Below are 18,987 nucleotides of genomic sequence, written 5' to 3' on the forward strand. Positions count from 1 at the left end.
CATTCTTAATAGTAATTTAGCAATAGAACTGCAAAGATGAATCTGTACTCTACCAATTGGGACCAAACTGAAACATTGTCACTACTGCTGTAGTTTGTCATTTTGCGGTAGATCCTATTTGCTAGTTGGTATCTGAATATCAACTTGCTAGAGAGTCTTTTTGTAAGTGGTTCTGTTTTGTTGGAGGTAAAAGGATATTTTGAATAGAGATCAGCAGCCTCCATCAAAAGAAAGGAAGAGAAATCTCTCTTTTTTTTTTTTTGTCTTTTTTGTTGTTCTTGTTGCTATTTCTTGGGCCGCTCCCGCGGCATATGGAGATTCCCACGCTCGGGGTCTAATCGGAGCTGTAGCCACCGGCCTACGCCAGAGCCACAGCAACGAGGGATCCGAGCCGCGTCTGCAACCTACACCACAGCTCATGGCAACGCCGGATCGTTAACCCACTGAGCAAGGCCAGGGACCGAACCCGCAACCTCATGGTTTCTAGTCGGATTCGTTAACCACTGCGCCACGATGGGAACTCCAGAAATCTCTTCTTACACCAGGTTTTAACTATTCATGCTGAGTTAAATACTCAGTAAAAGAGACTCTCTTTTATATTAATGTAAATTCTTAAAGATTGGGAAAATGGAATGAATTTATAACAATGACTTACTCTAGTTAGTAAAATGATAGGTAGCTTTTTTCCTTAAGTTTATTTGGACTTTATGGGTATAAAAAATTATGCATATAACTGTAAACAGTATGTTGACTTTCTTTTGTCTCTGTATTTTGTTGCAAAGTACTTACGTATTTATAAAATACTATTTTACACACCAAAGATTTTGAAAATGAGATTTCAGTGGCTGTCCTTCGATACTACATACAGATGTAATTATTTATACAAATATTATTACAAAATGGGATCTTATATATACTTTCTGCTATCTAATTTAAAAATTGTTTATTGAAGTATAATTGATTTATAATATTTTGTTAATTTCAAGCATATAGCATTGTGATTCAGTTTTACATATATATATGCATATATATATGTATTCTTTTTCAGAATCTTTTTATTTTTAGGTTATTACAAAATATTGAGTAGAATTTCATGTATTATACAGTAGGTCCTTGTTGGTTATCTGTTTTATTTTATACATGCACCTCCCTTTCCCCTTTGGTAACCATAAGTTTGTTTCCTATGGCTGCGAATCTCTTTCTGCTTTGGAAATAAGTTTGTGTGTGTGTGTGTGTGTGTGTGTGTGTGTAGATTTCCCATATAGGCAGTATCACATGGTATGTGATATATCTCACTTTTTAGTATGATACTGCCTAGATGTATCCATGTTGTTGCAAATCGCATTATTTTATTCTTTTCCATTTTTGAGTAATATTCCATTGTATAAATATACCGCATCTTCTTTATCCATTCATCTGTTGATGGTCACTTATGTTGTTTCCTTGTCTTGGCTATTGTAAATAGTGCTGCTATGAATATTGGGGTGATTGTATCTTTTCAAATCAGAGTTTTCTCCAGAGTGTTCCTCAGAGTATTCCTGGGAGTGGGATAGCTGGATCATATGGTAGCTCTATTTTATTTTTTTCTGTGTTCTCAGGAATAAAGTTTGCCTGATTTTTTCCTTTGTCTTCTTTTTTGTGTATGTGTGTCTTGATATCACAGAAAGCTCTTTATCATCCCAAGCTCACAAAAATAAATATTGATTCTTTTTATCTAGTACAGACTGTGTTAGTCATATTCTGCAGTTCATTGCACACTATCACTCTTGGGAAACAGAGCTCTCCCTGCCCCAAGATAATTCCCTCCTTCCTTCCCTCCACCCCTTCCCATTCCTTATGCCTGATTCTCAATTCCTCCCCTGAAAATTAAAATACAAAGTGTTATTTTATTAGCTTACTCTGGTTCACCATGACTGAAAGGGTTCATGTTTAATTCTCTGCACAATATATCAGTCTCTTATGATTAGACATTACTGCATTTCATAAACACTATTATTTTAATCAAACTGAACCTGTTTAAGCACATACTATGTTTCTATCAATGCACTAAATCCTTTACAAATATTCTTTCTAATTACCATACTCCAAGATAGGTATTATCTAAATTGAAATATAAGGAATCAGAATCTCAGAAAAATAAATAAATTACTGTCATGTAACCACTAATAAAAGGAGCTAAGTGTCACCCTAGAGATGGTGGCTCTAAAGCCAGAGCTTTTCGTTTACCTCTTAGGGCCTCTTATAAAAATGAAAGCAAACAGAACCAAGGGAGTTTTGCATGTTTTCAGAAACTATGCTTTGGGAAAAAAAAAATCCCTTTCACTATCACATCATTTTATATAATTTTAGGAAATCTCAGTAACAGTGGTTTCTAACGTCATCATTTCACAGAACTACACTAATTTAATGCTACATTCATGGCTGTACAATTGCAAGCAAATAGATGTGGGCAACAAGTATAATAACAGCCCTGGTTCTGCTTCTCTACAGCTCAATTTCAAAATGTAGATTCTTGCCATTTTGAGTGAGATTGGAGGCCAAACTTATGCTTGTATGTTAGTCACAATTTCCCATAAATCTAGCACATTTTTCCAAGAGTATGGAGCCAGGTTTTACTCACACAGTCCCATCTAGAGCCTGGTCTGCAGGAAGGGGGCTGTTTTGTGTAGGAGCCCAGACAGGTCCTTGAGGCAGGTGCACTGGGGTCAATTTCAGCTGTGTCCCTTCCAGCTACATGATAGTGGGTACTTGGAAAACCTCTTTGTGTCTCTTGCTCTATGTTTTTTGGCCACACTCACAGCATGTGGAAGTTCCCAGGCCACAGATGGCACCTGTGCCTCAGGGGTGACCAAGCCCCTGCAGTGACAACAGCAGATCCTTAACCCACTGTGCCACAAGGGAACTCCTATTTTTCTATATTTTGAAGTGGGGATAGTAATATCTGCTTCAAAGGGTAGTCCTGGAGAAACTTAAACATGATAAGCATTAACAGTTAATAACAGTTGTAAATAACAGTTGTCTTTGCTGTTATCATCATCATTATCAGAGTAAGCAACTCTGATAATCAAGGGTACACTTCTATTATTTTACAGATGAAAGCATAATTTGATAGTAAGTTTGGAAATCTTTTTTAATTGGGGAGGCTATTTTCCTGTCACAATGACTCCTTCATAGAAGGCTGGGCTAATTCCAACTTCCCTAAAAGTATACGTCAGTTATTGATGCTATGATCCTGGTCTCTTAAAAGTTACACCTATCTAATTTCAAGTATAGAGTTTCTTCTTAATTTAATAGGTTCTAGAAGACACACTTACTAAAAAGGACATAGCTATGAAAGAGGAATAAGCATGTAATTTTAGTACAATTGGACAGTGTAGGAACTTTTTAAATTGGCATTATTAAATTCAATTTTAGTAATAGGTAAAACTTCAACGTTCCATCAGGAAGCCAGTAAAGATCAATGCCATTCACAATTTTTAAAAGAACTACTAAAAAGGTAAATATGTTTTAGAGCTCATTTTTAAAGCCTTTCTTTTAAAATTCTAACCTTCAAGTCAGTTGAAACTATAAAGCACTCTGTTACTACCTCGGTTCTTTACTCTCCTCTGCACCCAGGATTTTGCTTGTAGAAAAGTTTGGACCTCTTATCTCTAGTTAAGCCTAAGAGCAAGAAGAGAAGACTAAATTAGCTCTGTGACTTTAAATTTCAAATATGGGCCTATGGTAGTTGGAGAGCAGAGAGATCAAAACCTTCCAAATTGTTGCTTTATAAATAAATAATTGACACCTTACCTGACAATCCCTTGGACTGATGAAGAAATTTTTTAGTATATCACTGGGCATACCTGTCCTGGATAGAGAGTGGTTGTATATTCTCAAGTCATAGACTTCTAGAACCTACTCAAATTTCCTACTTGTACAATGTGGTTGTGATTATTAGTGTGGATGGTGAATACTTTGTTTGCCAAGTGGTGATGTCTTCACATTTCAATTCTGCTGACTATATAGTCCCTGTACACATTTTAATTACTATGTATGCCTTAAATGTAAGTTCCAAGTGACCTAGGACCATGAATCATACAAGCAAGTGCTTCGTTTACATTTCTCAGAGGCAGATGACTCTTACCTTCCTTCACAATAGTCTGACATTGATTTTTTGTGGTATTATACTTTGCGTGGCCTATCTTAACATACCACACACTTAATATTCCCTCATGGTATGACTTCCTTCCTATAACTTTCTACTCAAGGAAAAAACATAGAGCTATAGCTGAAGAATATACCACCTACCCTGATTTAAAGGCTACTTAATCACAAATTAACTAAAAATTCATGAACGAATCCTATGCAAAAGGCTTTGCAAGTAGGAGGGACTTTATTTAGCTTAGGCAACAGGCCAGTTCTCTTGACAAATTGATCTGAAAAATTTGAAAAGGACTAATCAGGAAAATGAATGCTGCCAACCTACAGAATGAGCAGAGATGTCAACAATATGAACCCATTCAATAAACAATAATGATGCTTACAATGGCAACAATGGTAGTAGTATTGGTGTGATAATCATCATCATGATGATCACTTAAGTTTGAACACAATGATACACCACTTCATACAGATATTAACTCACAAGCTTCACAATAACCCTATGATGTGCGTAGGTCCATTTAAAAAATAAGCACACTGGGACATAGACGAATCAGGCAACTTGCTGAATATCCACAGCTTTAAGTGGCAGAATCAGAATTCAGGCTTGGGAGTCTAACTCTAGAAAACATATTCTTGTTCTTTAAATTGTATTAGAATCAGAAAGGAGGAGACATGTTTGGGGATAACATTTTTAAAAAGCCTTGCATCTCACAAGTACATCAGCTTCATAGCAGTGATGATACTGTGTTGAAGGAAATGTTTGTGTTCTATGTCCATTCATATATACAAAGGATTTTAACCAAGCCTTAGGCTACAGCTCAGATGCCTCATTATAAGAAATACAAGTTCAAATTTACTTAAAAAATAAATGTAGGTTAATAACCATTCACTGATTAAAAAGAGGTACTTAAGAACCCAAGGTTTAGGTTGTGGTACTTTAGCCTGCAAAGGTAATTTTTAGAATATCGGATTTGCTTTTAAGTACTTTTTTTTTTTTTTTACTACCTTAACTATTACTCGATACACACTGGTTTGTTATTGTTGTTGCTGTCTTTTGAAGGCCGCACCCAGCATATGGAAATTCCCAGGCTAGGGGTCAAATCAGAGCCGAAGTTGTCAGCCTACACTACAGGCACATCAATGACAGATCCGAGCTGTGTCTATGGCCTACACAACAGCTCACAGCAATACGGGATCCTTAACCCACTGAGAGAAGTCAGGGATCAAACTCATGTCCTCATGGATTCTAATCAGGTTCATTACTGCTGAGCCATGATGGGAACTCGCCTGATACACACAGTTTTTAATAGGAAAAGAAGTAAGCAAATAAGCATATATTTTATATTCCACCAGAGACTACTAATTCAAAATTATTTAATTTCTATATGTAAAATTTTCAACATGAAAAGATACAGGTCTTTTTCAATGACAATAATTAAAAGAATGGGACAAAGGACAGCCCTTTCTAACTAAATATCCATCACAAACACCTCTAAACTCAAAAAGGCAAGGAATCACCTAAACTTTTTAGTCCCAGAAAGATTTTTCCAAATGACTACTGTTTGGGTAATAATCTATTAAAACACTAGTTTTGAAAAATAAGAATGATTTATTTTGTAGATAAACTACTTATTAGTTGGATACAAATGCTATATCTGAAAAAAATTCCCCTCCTCCCCAATTTTTTGCACATGCTCCTTTTCCCAAAACACAATTATAATCAACATCATTTAACTACTTATTCATTCAAGAAATATTTATAGCATATTGATTATGTGCCCAGCACTTAAGTATGGGAACATTTCATGGGAAAAAAAAAAAGATTAAAATTGTTGTCTTCATTGAATACACTGTATAGTAGTCAGGCTAAACAAAGATGTAATATATTCAGATAGTGAAAGGAAGTGCTATGGAGGAAAATTAGGAATGGAAAAGATTTATATGGGGTGGGGATGGGACTGCAGTTTTAAGCAAGGTGGTCAAGGAAGTATTCCAAAAAAAGAGAAACTGCGTCAGAAAAGAGGAAATTGGGGAGGATGAGGTCTGACAGTAGAGTGAAACTAGACTTAAAACTAAAATATCAGTTTCTTTGAGGAATAAAAAAAAATGGTCACCACATAATATATAAAAGTTCACTATAAATTGAGAAGATCATAAAATCATATTACAAAGTCATGCATGTGAAATGAATTTCAGCCTAGTTTGTAAATTTCAAATCTGCCTACTTGACATCTTCCATTGGTTGTCTAATAGACTTTTGATACTAAATATACCCAAAATTACTTTCTGACCTTCCACCATCTCCAAACCGCTCAATTCAATTTCCCCCATAACAGTATAAATAGTAGGTGCACATCCTCAGTTCTCAAGACAAAAACCTTGAGTTGTCCTTGATTCCTTTCTCTCTCATACTCAGCATCTAATCTTCAGCAAATTCATTTATTCACCCATCTCCATATATGCTCATTCAACATCTTTCCACCTCTCTATTTTTTAAGCCACAATGTCGGCCTCCATCATATCTTACCTGGATAACAGCAAGAGTTTTCTAATTTTCTGCTTTCTCTTGAGCCACTACTCACACTGTTTTCAACACAATATTCAGGATGATCCCTTTAAAATAAAAGTCAAACTCTGCTCTCCAGTTCAAAATTATCCAACAGCTTCCCATCCTACTCAAAACAAAAGCTGAAGGTCTTACAATCGTTTATGTGCCCTACAAGGTCAGGACTTGTTTTTAAGACATACACCTCCCCTCACCACACTAATACTTGCTTCAAAGAACATTCCTCCTCAAGGCTTCTCTATTTGTTATTTCCTCTGCTATGAATGAGTGGAAAAATAGTCTATTTAAAGCTTGATGGAAGACTAGAATCACTAACTCATAATAATTGAGATTATTTCTAAATATAAATAAAACAATCAATTAGAAATAACAAATATTCCAGGCATTTAAGATTAGTTAATAAGCATTAATTTTAACTTAGAACTTCCCAACAATCAAGGCAGAGTGAGATGTATATATTTTAAAATAGTTGCATTGTCTGCTAAATTAGAGTATGTTAAGATAGTTAGTAGCAATCTTTCCTGGATTGAGGGTTCAAGAACTGTTTATTAAAATGTCTCTAAAGTTTTAGATAAAACAATAACAATGTTTTAAACTTTAATTTTCTCTGCCTAGATCATAACAAGTAACATATAAAATCAGAAGAATGACACTAAATTTACTTAAGGTAAATAATTTAAATAAAAGGCAGTTGAAACTTCCAGTTACAAAACTTTACAGTAGATAAAGATAAAACCTAGTGCCTTTAGCATATAAAAATTTAAAAGGAATAAGTACATTGTCCTTTAGACCTGCTTCTCAGCAGAAGTTTTTGTATCATTAAATCAATAATGGCTAAGTGTAAAGAAAATTTCTAGGACATAAAGGGAGTTGAGCTCATCTTTAAGAACTTTTGTATTTGAGAGTTAAAAAAATAAAAGATAGACAGTTTAGACATATGGGAATAAAAAATCATGAGGATAGCCTCAGAGATAGTCCTACTACCAGGAGACCAGAATAATTTTAATCAATAAAGAGTGTTTTTGGATTTGTATGTCTTTGAGGGCCAAGAGCAAGGAGGCATTGTGAAGGACTTTGGCAAAAAATCAGAAAAATTAATATTTATACTATCAGGTAGTAGTAGTGGGGAGCCACTGAATATTTCACAGTAGTGACCTAGAAATTTATAGTAAAATGTATTTGGCTCAAGTACCTACCACTGTTCAAAGGGAGAAAGATCAAGAAAGAAATGAATGTAATTCCCTAGGCTTAATTTATTAAGGACCAGAGTTCCTGTTGTGGCTCAATGGGTTAAGAATCTGATGTTGCTGCTGTGAGGATGAGCCCTTGCTCAGTGGGTTAAGGATCTTGTGTTGCCACAAGCTGTGGCATAGGTCACAGATACGGCTTAGATCTGGTGCCCCTTTGGCTGTGGCATAGGCCAGCAGCTGCAGCTCCAATTTGACCCCTAGCCTGGGAGCTTCCATATGCTGTAGGTGCAGCCATTAAAAAAAAATATATATATATCTATATATGTGTGTATATATATATATATACACACACACACACATACATATATATACTATATATATATATACACTGACACACACACACACTCACACAGACACACACATATATATAAAGAGAGAGAGAGGATCTAGTGTACTTTTGAGGCAAGATGTATTATAAAAGGAAGGCTATCCTTACCTTCTTTCATCTAGATATTAATCTGTACCAGGAAGTGTTTGAGGATCTGTAAGCATAATACTAAATGATACAAAAACATGTTCTGTATACTTATGAGATTTAGCAAATGGAGAAAAATGCCATCATACAAGAAATTATAAAGGTACCATCAGTGTCATGATACAGGACTCTCCATATATTATGGTTGAATGATGCAGGGACACTACATGTAGACTTGTGTTTCTGAGAACTCTAAACTAATCCAGAGTCTTAATGATGAGAAACTATGTAAAAATGAAGGGGAGGACAAGGAGTTGAAGGAGAGTGATGGGAGGGGTGAGCCTGTGACTTCAACAAAGGATGATTTCCATACAAGGGTTTAGGGTTGGAGAGAAAGCGATGAAATATGAGGCAAAAGAGAGATGCAAGGAACAGATCCTGAAACTCTCTGACATGGGGCTATGCGGGATTGGATTTCATGCTAAGGGCAAAGGGAAACATTGAGACCTAAAAGGAGCTTTACACATGAAGACAAAAGACAGATTGACCTTGCACTTTAGAAACATTACACAAGTTCAAGTGAGAGAATGAAAGTTTAAAACTCAAAGCAAGAGACAATTTAGGAGCCTGCTATAGAACATCTAGGTGAGATTCCTTCCTTTCCATTTGAACTTTATCCAGTGCACATTTTCTTTGAACATAGTGACAGTGGAAGTGGTGAATCAATAGGCAATTCAGAAAATATGTAGAAGGTAGTAAAACCAGAACATAGTGCATGATTACCTGTGAGAAGAAGTAAATAAATTGTTCAAACGTTCAGACTTTTGCAGCAGAATGTACAGCAGCAACATAAGGAATATTGGAATCATGGCAGATTTGGGGATCAGATGAAATATTTAGGCTTGGAAACTAGTTCCACAAGTGCCTGTGAGCTACATGGGGCAAGGAAACTTAACTGGCCTACCAATATAAGCAGCTGTAACTCAGGAGACAGGATTTGGTTAAGGTCATGTACCTCTACATGATATTTAAAGTCTTGGGACTGTATGAGAATGTCCAGGAAAAATAGCCAAAACTTGAGGACCTATAGTTCTTGAAGCTTAAATCAGAACTTTAGTAAACCCTAATGGATCAATATAGACAGAGGAAGAGGAAAGCATGCAGCACTGAGAAAGACCACCCAGAAAGGCAGGAAAACACAGTTGTCACCAAATGCACAAGTGATATTAGAGAGAGGAATGCTGAGGAAATGCATTGCCTAGAGCAGTGCTGCTGACAAATGTCATTTCCTCCAAGCTTCTCAGAGCTGTTTTCTCACAGCAACCTTAGCCAAATTATATCATGAAGAGGGTAATGAGGTCATGTCTCCCTATTCTGTATGGTAATTCAGTATAAATTTGAATTACTGAGAGTGGATTCTGATAATAAATAGGACCTATTAAAAAGTTTCTAATTTTTGAAATAAACCATCCGTTCATGGGATTTTTTTTTTACTCTCATGTTGGAGGATAGTCAGCAGATTGCACATTAAAAAACAGCAGTGAGAGTGTTCTCCCTATCACCCACATGAAGTTAGAGCACACATTTTTTTTTTAATAGCAAGAGTCATCTCCAGTATTTTAAGATTTGATATGCTCCAACTCATTTGCTGCTGTTGACATTTTGAGGTTGTGTCCAGTAACCTAGGTAACTGTTCTTATTTCTGTCCTAATTTGCTTCTATTTATAGAGCATATATAGCTCCAATGGCCTCCAAGAAATTCTTTAAGGCAGAGCAGGTTTACAAACTCTATGCTCTTAGATGAGTAAAATATTAAAGATGGGACAAATATTAGTCATCAAAATGACTACAAGTTTCCATGTCTTTAATTTTGGATCACCAGTAAATATGATGAATAATGTATCTTTAAAAAAGTTGTCATGACTTTACCATGCTGAAATATAATATGATTAGAGTTGAAATTATAAAGTTTTAAATTTTTTTTGATGTTATATTCACTACATTGAATTTTAGCAATGAGAGACAACAGCTTCAAATACTATCAAAGAAAAATCTAAGCTTAGCTAGCACTGTCAAAGAAGTTCCCTTTTTCACTCCCCATCTACAAGACAAGATGATGATCAAAGTTTAAATAGTGTGAGGCAGAAAAAAGTCTGATTTTATTTTCAGACCCGATTGGCTTTCAAGCTTTTAGGCAGAGGAAGAAACACTAGAATATCTGTCCTTCATAGACAGGGTAGAGAAACAAAAGGTGAATTTAAATGACGACATTCAAAACTGTTTCCAACATGCATCCTATAAAATAGCAGAATGGCTTTTTAAATTTTTTTTACAAGTATGTACCATAAAACCAGGAAATTAAGCCCTATATACCTTGGTGAAGTTATAATCGAGGACCCTGCGAAAGAAAGTAACTAATAGATCAGCAAGTTCCCACAATTCCTCAGAGAAGAAAAACTCCCAGAGCAGGACTAGGCATTCCAACATCACTGAAGAAAATAAGAACTTGACAACTGTTGGGTAAAAATTTGTTCCCACTCTCAAAAACTGCCTTTTGTGATCATTATTTCAGTTTGACATTATTCACATGAATACAACTGTACATAAAATTGCATCATTAAGAATCATGTTAATACCATCTTCCTTTTACCCTCTTAAGACAGTGCCTGCTAAGTCTTCCTCTTAAGGAAAAAAAAACTCAAAAGGTTTTTGGCATAAAGTGCTAAATGTTTAGACCCATAAAATCAGGATACTCATATCAAAAACTGAGAGATATGTATTTACAGAGCTCCTGGAGTTACTACAAAGGAAGCAAAGTATAACATTCGCACACATAAGCCTATACACATCTTAGACTAAAGAAGTTCATAGCAATACAGGCCTATTTCAGAGAAGAAAAAAATCCCAAATCAACAAATTAACCTGTCACAAAAAAGAAAGAAGAACAAACAAAACCTAAAGTCAGCAAAAGGAAGGAAATCATAAAGATCAAGGGGGAAATCAATTAAATAGAGATACAAAAATTGAAAAGAAAAATCAATAAAACCAAGAGCCAGTTCTTTGAAAGAGTAAACAAATTAACAAATCTCTGGCCAGATTCACTTAAAAGAGAAGAGAAATAACTAAAATAAATAAAACAAGAAATGAAAAAGGAGAAATCTCAACAGATACTGCAAAAATACAAAAAAAAAGAGAATACTATGAACACATATATGACAACAAATTTGACAACCTAGAAGAAATGGATAACTTTCCAGAGACATACAGCCCACCAAAACCAAATCAAGAAGAAATAGATTGACTGAATAGACCAATCACTAGAAACAAAATTGAATATGTAATAAAAACACTCCTTACAAATAAAAGTTCAGGACAAGATGGCTTCACAGGTGAATTCTACCAAACATAAAGAGAAGAACTTATACCTATCCTTCTTAAATTTTTCAAAAGATTGAAGAAGGAACACTCCCAAAGACATTCTATGAAGCCACCACCATCCTAATACCAAAACCAGACAAAGATACCACTGAAAAAGAAAAGTATCAGTCAATATCTGATGAATATAGACACAAAAATTCTCAACAATATTTTAGCCAACTGAATCCAACAACATATAAAAAAGATCATACACAACAACCATATGGGATTTATTCCAAGTTCACAAGGATGTTTCAACATAGGCAAATCAATCCATGTTACACATCACATTAACAAAAGTCAACAAACACATGATCATCTCAATAGATGCAGAAAAAGCATTTGACAAAATCCAACATCCATTCATGATCAAAACTCTTAATGAAGTGGGTATAGAGGGAACATTCCTTAACACAATAAAGGCCATTAATGACAAATCTATAGCCAATAATATACTTAAGAGAGAAAAGCTGAAAGTCTTCCCACTAAAATCTGGAACAAGACAAGGATGCCCATTCTCATCACTTTTATTCAACATAGTATTAGAAGTCCTAGCCACAGAGATCAGACAAATGAAAGAAATGAAAGGTATCCAAATTGGAAGATAAGAGGTAAAATTGTCACTGTATGCAGATGTCATGATACTATATATAGAAAACCCTCAGAACTCCACACAAAAACTATTCAAACTGATCAATGAATTCAGCAAAATAGCAGGATATAAGATTAACTTTCAGAAATTGGTTGTATTTCTGTATGCTATCAATGAAATATTAGAAAATGAATATAAAAATACAATATGTTTTAAAATTGCACCCCCAAAAATCAAGTACCTATGAATAAACCTGACCAAGGAGGTGAAAGACTTATATGTTGAGAACTATAAAACATTAATTAAGGAAATTCAAGAGAATTCAAAGAAATGGAAAGACATTCCATACTCCTGGATGGGAATAATTAATATCATAAAAATGGCCATATTACCCAAAGCAATATACAGATTCAATGCAATCCCTATCAAGTTCCCAAGACATTTTTCACAAAACTAGAATAAAAAACCCAAAAAAAATTATATGGAAATATAATAGACCCCAAATTGCCAAAGCAATCCTGAAGGGGGGGAAAAAAAAAAAACAAGCAGGAGGAATAACTCTCCCAGATTTCAGACACTATTACAAAGCTACAGAAATCAATACAGTGTGGTACTGGTACAAACAGACATAAAGAACAATGGGACAGGACAGAGAACTCAGAAATAAACCCAGACACCTACAGTCAATTAATCTTTGACAAAGGAGGCACAAATATAAAATGGGAAAAAGGCAGTCTTTTCAGAAAATGGTGCAGGAAAAACTGGTCAGCTGGATGTAAATCAATGTAAAATCTAGAAAACACCCTCACATCATGCACAAAAGTAAACTCAAAGTGGCTTAAAGACTTAAGCACAAGACACCATAAGCTACTATAAGAGAACATAGGTAAAACATTCTCTGACATCAACCTTACAAATGTTTTCTTAGGTCAGTCTCCCAAGGCAACAGAATAAAAACAAAAATAAACCAATGGGACCTAATCTAACAAGCTTTTGCACAGCAAAGGAAACCATAAAAAAAAAAAAAGGACAACCTACAGAATGGGAGAAAACAGTTTCAAATAATGCAACCAACAAAAGCTTAATCTCCAAAACATACAAACAACTTATATAACTCAACAGTAACAACAAAACAACCAAATTGAAAAATTGGCAGAACACCTGAATAGACATTTCTCCAAGGAAGACAGACAGAGGCCAACAGGCATATTAAAAAATGCTCAACATCACTAATTATTGGAGAAATGCAAATCCAAACTACAATTAGGTATGCCCTCACACTGGTCAGAATGGCCATCATTAACAAGTCAGCAAATAACAAATGCTGGGGAGGGTGTGGGAAAAAGCGTACCCTCCTTCACTGTTGGTGAGAATGTAAATTTGTACAACCACTAAGGAAAATAGGATGGAGGTTCCCCAGAAAACTAAATATAGAACTACCATATGACCCAGCAATCCCACTCCTGGGCATATATCGGACAATACTTTCTTTGAAAAAGATAGTGCACCCCTATGTTCATTGCAGCACTATTCACTATAGCCAAGACATGGAAACAACCTAAATGTCCACTGACAGATGAACGGATTTAGAAGAAGTGGTATATATACACAATGGAATACTACTCAGCCCTTAAAAAGAACAAAATAATGCACTTGCAGCAACATGGATGGAACTGGAGAGTCTCATACTAAGTGAAGTAAGTCAGAAAGAGAAAGACAAACACCGTATTATATTACCTATAATTGGAATTTAATATACAACATAAATGAACTTTTATACAGAAAAGAAAGAAACTCATAGACCTGGAAAACAGACTTGCAGTTGCCAAGGGGGATGGGAAAGAAGTGGGATAGATTGGTAATTTGGGGTTAGTATTTGCAAACTACTGAATTTGGAGTGGATAAGCAATGAAATCCTGCTATATAGCACAGAGAACTATGTCTAGTCACTTGTGTTTGAACATGATGGAAGATAACGTGAGAAAAAGAATATATATATATATATGTGTGTATATATATATATGCATATGTGTGACTGTTTCACCTTGCTGTACGGTAGAAATTGACAGAACATTGTAAATCAACTATAATAAAAAATCAAAATTTATTGAGCACTTCCTTTGTGTGAGAAATATTTTTTTCATGTATATAGTGTAATCTTCAAAAACAACTATAAAATATATACTTCTAAATCCATATTTTGAGCATTTTTTACCCCCTTGATGCTTTTTCCCATCCCATCTATTGGTAATAATAGATCTTATCATTATCACAATTTTATAGATTAGAAAACTAAAAATTAGAAATATGAACTAACTTTCCCAGGGTCATATGGGTAGGAATTGGTGGACCCTAGCTTTGAACCAAGGTTTATGTAACTCCAAAGTTCATTCTATTAACTTCCACATTATATTTATATATCAAGACCAAAAAAAAAGCAAGTCACTGGCTCATCCATTCTATTCAGAAAAGTCTTTCAGTCTATTTTACTGAGTCTTTCTAAATCCACAGTTGTCCCTAGGTAGGCCTATGAAGTATATTGTTAGCTATAACCCTCCTAACATTAAAAGGTTTCAAGTATCTATTGCCACTGTTTCCCTTATTGCAGACGACAAACCAGGGGAAATTTCTAGAAATTAAAATGCTCCGTATGTTGAAACATCACAGCAGCCAATAAAACGCTGACTATGGAGTAACCACCTCTTTCTTCCGGATTCAAGGCTTGGAGACCTCAGTTTGTTGTCCAACAAGGTCCTCCACTCTATGATTCTAGTCGAGTAGTACAGTACTCCATCTCATCAAGGCAAAATAATCCACCAAGGAGACTATTAGAGTTTGGGCATCACTATGTAGTTTCCAAATAGTAGTTAATAAACTGATTTTGTTATCAATGGAGACTCTAGTATTGGGACATTTAGAAACTTGTGAGGCTTGAACAGATCTGATACTAAGGTTTATTGTCTTTAGTTGCACTTGTCATTTTTCTGTTAGAGGAATTACAATATCAACTCCATAATGCTGTCTGTACCAAAAGTAAGGCAATGAGGTATTAAAGGGTTATTAAATTTTACCCAGTTTACAAGCATGCTATTTTGGAAAGAGTGAGGCTGGTGCCAAAAGACATGAGATTTTGTCCCAGTCTACATGGCTTGAATAAATTACTCAAATTCTTTGAACTTAATTCCCTAATTAGTAAAAATCAAGAAAAAAATAAAAACCAAACTCTAAGGGTTTTCATTAAACACAAATTTGGAAATGTTCTATAAACTATACAGTGTTCATGATAATTGGTACAGCAGTGTTTAAATAGAAAATATGGCTTAGCTTATATTTAATAAAATCTTTAGGACTTAGCAAAAAATCCTATTCTCAATAAATATAAGAATTTGATTATGTTAACAGGAGTCTATTCTAGTTTCTCTTTCTTTTTTTTGCTTTTTAGGGCCACACCCACAGCCTATGGAAGTTCCCAGGTTAAGGGTCGAACTGGAGCTGGAGCTGCCAGCCTACACCACAGCAACAGCAACGCAGCATCTGAGTCACATCTGCAACCTATACCACAGCTCACTAGAATGCTGGATCTCTGGCCCACTGAACGAGATTGAACCTGCATCATCATGGATACTAGTCAGATTCACTTCCACTCCCTAATTTCTCTTTCAAATTTGAGTTTTTAAAATTAAAAAAATTCCTATTTAATCCTTGTTAAGGGCATGCACAGAATAAGTAATGAGCTCTGAAGATTGTTCTATAAATCTATAGTAAACCCACTCTCATGTATCACTGTGGCATGCTTAATCACTGTATATAATCACAGTATCAGTCCAGTTGGTATCCATGTATAATAATTAAGATATTCATTAATCTCCACTGCTGTTCCTCTGCTACTTCATAAGGCATGCACTATTGGTCTTTTATTTTTCTCTCATTGACTGAGGACTCCAAATCATTGTTTTTGTTCAATGCCCAGTGGCATTTACCACCCATGACAGCAATAACAGATGAGGTTGAGCCAAAGCTATTGGGAGTGAAATGCAGAAAATGAAATGATAATAAATAACTGTCACTCCATCACTAAACAGTGTCTGAAATTGGTTCTACTATATGTTTGATGTAGCAGAATATGCATAATCCAAGAACCCAAAAAGCTGCAAACAAAATAGAACCCAAACACATGTCATGGGCAGTGACTAGGAATTCTTCACTGAGCATAGGGTGAGTATTTATAAAAATCTTGACAGTTTCCATCTTGAAACCTTACAGTGTTTCTCATATTAATAGTTCTTGGGATATATGTCAAAAGACATACTCAGTTCAATGGACACAAACTTCAGGACATGCTGGATAGAGTACACAGTCTCAAATGGTTATAAGACTGAACCCATGAATATATTCTAAGCATAGGGATGTAGTTATAAGAAATACAGGATTATTATGGATATAAGATTCCTGGCAGAGATCATAAAATTTGTCTAAACATGAGCTTGGCTCTGGCCAGACGATCTGGGTAGAGGACAGGTTTGAGCCATCCACCTTGGTTGCTGGTATGAAAGCAGGATCTGTTATAATAAACTCACAAGATAGATAATCAATAAGAGGGTATTACTGAAGTTAATTTGTCCACATTGGACAATAATTACACTTTAATTATTTTTCTTTTTAGGGCCACACCTACAACATATGAAAGTTTCTGGGCTAGGCATCAAATCATAGCTGCAGCTGCCGGCTATGCCATAGCCACAGCAATGCAGAATTGAAGCTGCATCTGCAAGCCACACCACAGCTCATGGCAAGGCTGGATCTTTAACCCACTGAAGAAAGCTGGGCATCAAACCCACATCCTCATGCATACTATTCAGGTTCTTAACCTGCTGAGCCACAATGGGAAGTCCTCTTCAAATTTTTAAAGAAGATTTGTATTCTTCCTCTTTTCCAGGCTGCTGTGGCATCATTTATTCTGTTCCCTTATAGTCCATCAATGACATATCTTGTTTGTTGTTGTAGTGGTTTTCTTTTAATTAGTAAAGGATTTGTTTTGCAAACTCTAGTGTTCCAAGTCAACTGACATGTGGTAATCACCAAAGTCCTTAGTGTGAAAATATTATCCATTTACTAGACAAGTTTTATAAATCTAAGGCTGGAGATAATAATATCAATATAGCATAGTTAATGTGATAAATAAATAGTACATCTGAAGTGACTATTTTCTTGTTTTACCCCAAAAGCAATACCTGAGAATGGAACACAGTTTATTTGGAGAATAGATTTTAGGGAACAGAAGTTGGAGCCTAAGAATGAATCAGGAAACAAAGGAGAGTCAACTGAAAGATATATGATCAAGATGGTCATTGATATCTGAATTATCTTGGTCCCTGGGAGACCTTTTGAGAACCTAAAGAAAATGTACTTCAAAGTGGTCCATTCAGGGAACAGAAGAATATTAGTCAAGAGTTGTGCTGTGGAGTGTTGGTGCAACACATAAGGTTGTGTGTGTTTTGGAATATCTGAGAAGCTTCCTGAAGGACTCTGAATAGCAACTGCAGGAAAGCCTCAAGGCAAGAAGTGAATAAAGTCCAACATATTTAGAAATCATGCAGGGGAGACTTACAAAAGGAGAGAGTGACAGGGTTGAATAATATTGCTTCCAGTAGAATTAATGGTGACAGATCTGTCTTTTACTAGACAGTGGTGAAGGTGTAGCCCACAGGCATTCCAAATGAAATGGACTATCAGGGAACTGTGCACAACAGAACACACCTCTGGGATTCAGAGTGCTTTCAGGGTGATTGCCATAAAGTTAGAAGCAGTGGATTCTATGAAAGATTCTTAAGATCTGGGACCATGTTCAGCATCTGCAGCATAACCTCCAATGGGAAAATGGTCATCTAGATGAACCTTTTTTCCAAGAGAAAAAATATATAAATAATAACAGTAGTAATAAGAAATTTATATTCTTAGCATTAAATTATAAAGTTTATAAAGCACTGTCACATGCAATGTCTTCTTTGAAGTTACCAACAGGGCAGTAAGAAGGTATTCTTCATTTTTAAGATGAAGAATTGTCTTCATCTAAGATTTAACATAAAGATTTCATTTTCTACATATGCTAAGCCAGAGTGAGAACTAGGGCATGCTTCCCTTAATCCTAGCATCATAAACCATGCTTTTATGGTAAGACAATTTCCTCCTATCAATTATTCTACAAGCCCTGACACATACCTTCCACCTGCAGTGGTGCATAAGTAGCCTAAGTGAATCAATCATTCACCTCACTTAAAGCATAAGCAATGTTTACCGTTGCACAGATTAATTTCCAATTCCACTGCCATTTGTAAGATTTGATGTCTTACCTAGAATGCCTGCCTGATTTGAAGGAAACTAACTCTGGGTGCAGTGTGTCCCCAGCTAGTTCCCAGGCTAGGACTATAATAAATAATCAGTAATAAATGGAATTTCAAGAAAAATCAACATTTCTAATAAACACAGGTATTGTCACTGACAAATGCTAGTTCCATACAATCTGAATTTTGAAAATTAAGTTCTTAAATTCATCTTTAACACACCTCTCCAAATTTTATGACACTGACTTTACGTAATTAAG

The 18,987-nt window shown here is 35.3% G+C and overlaps 1 protein-coding gene across 1 annotated transcript in view; it reads right to left on the reverse strand.

Annotated features, from left to right (window-relative positions):
* Positions 1-18,987, reverse strand: part of LOC125116320 (catenin alpha-3) — a gene marked incomplete at its 5' end in the record, with an annotated part of 829,627 nt that overhangs the window by 186,991 nt on the left and 623,649 nt on the right. The window lies entirely within an intron of this gene.

The sequence above is a fragment of the Phacochoerus africanus genome, chromosome 15 (genome assembly GCF_016906955.1).
Source record: "Phacochoerus africanus isolate WHEZ1 chromosome 15, ROS_Pafr_v1, whole genome shotgun sequence".
NCBI classification, from domain to species: Eukaryota; Metazoa; Chordata; class Mammalia; order Artiodactyla; family Suidae; genus Phacochoerus; species Phacochoerus africanus.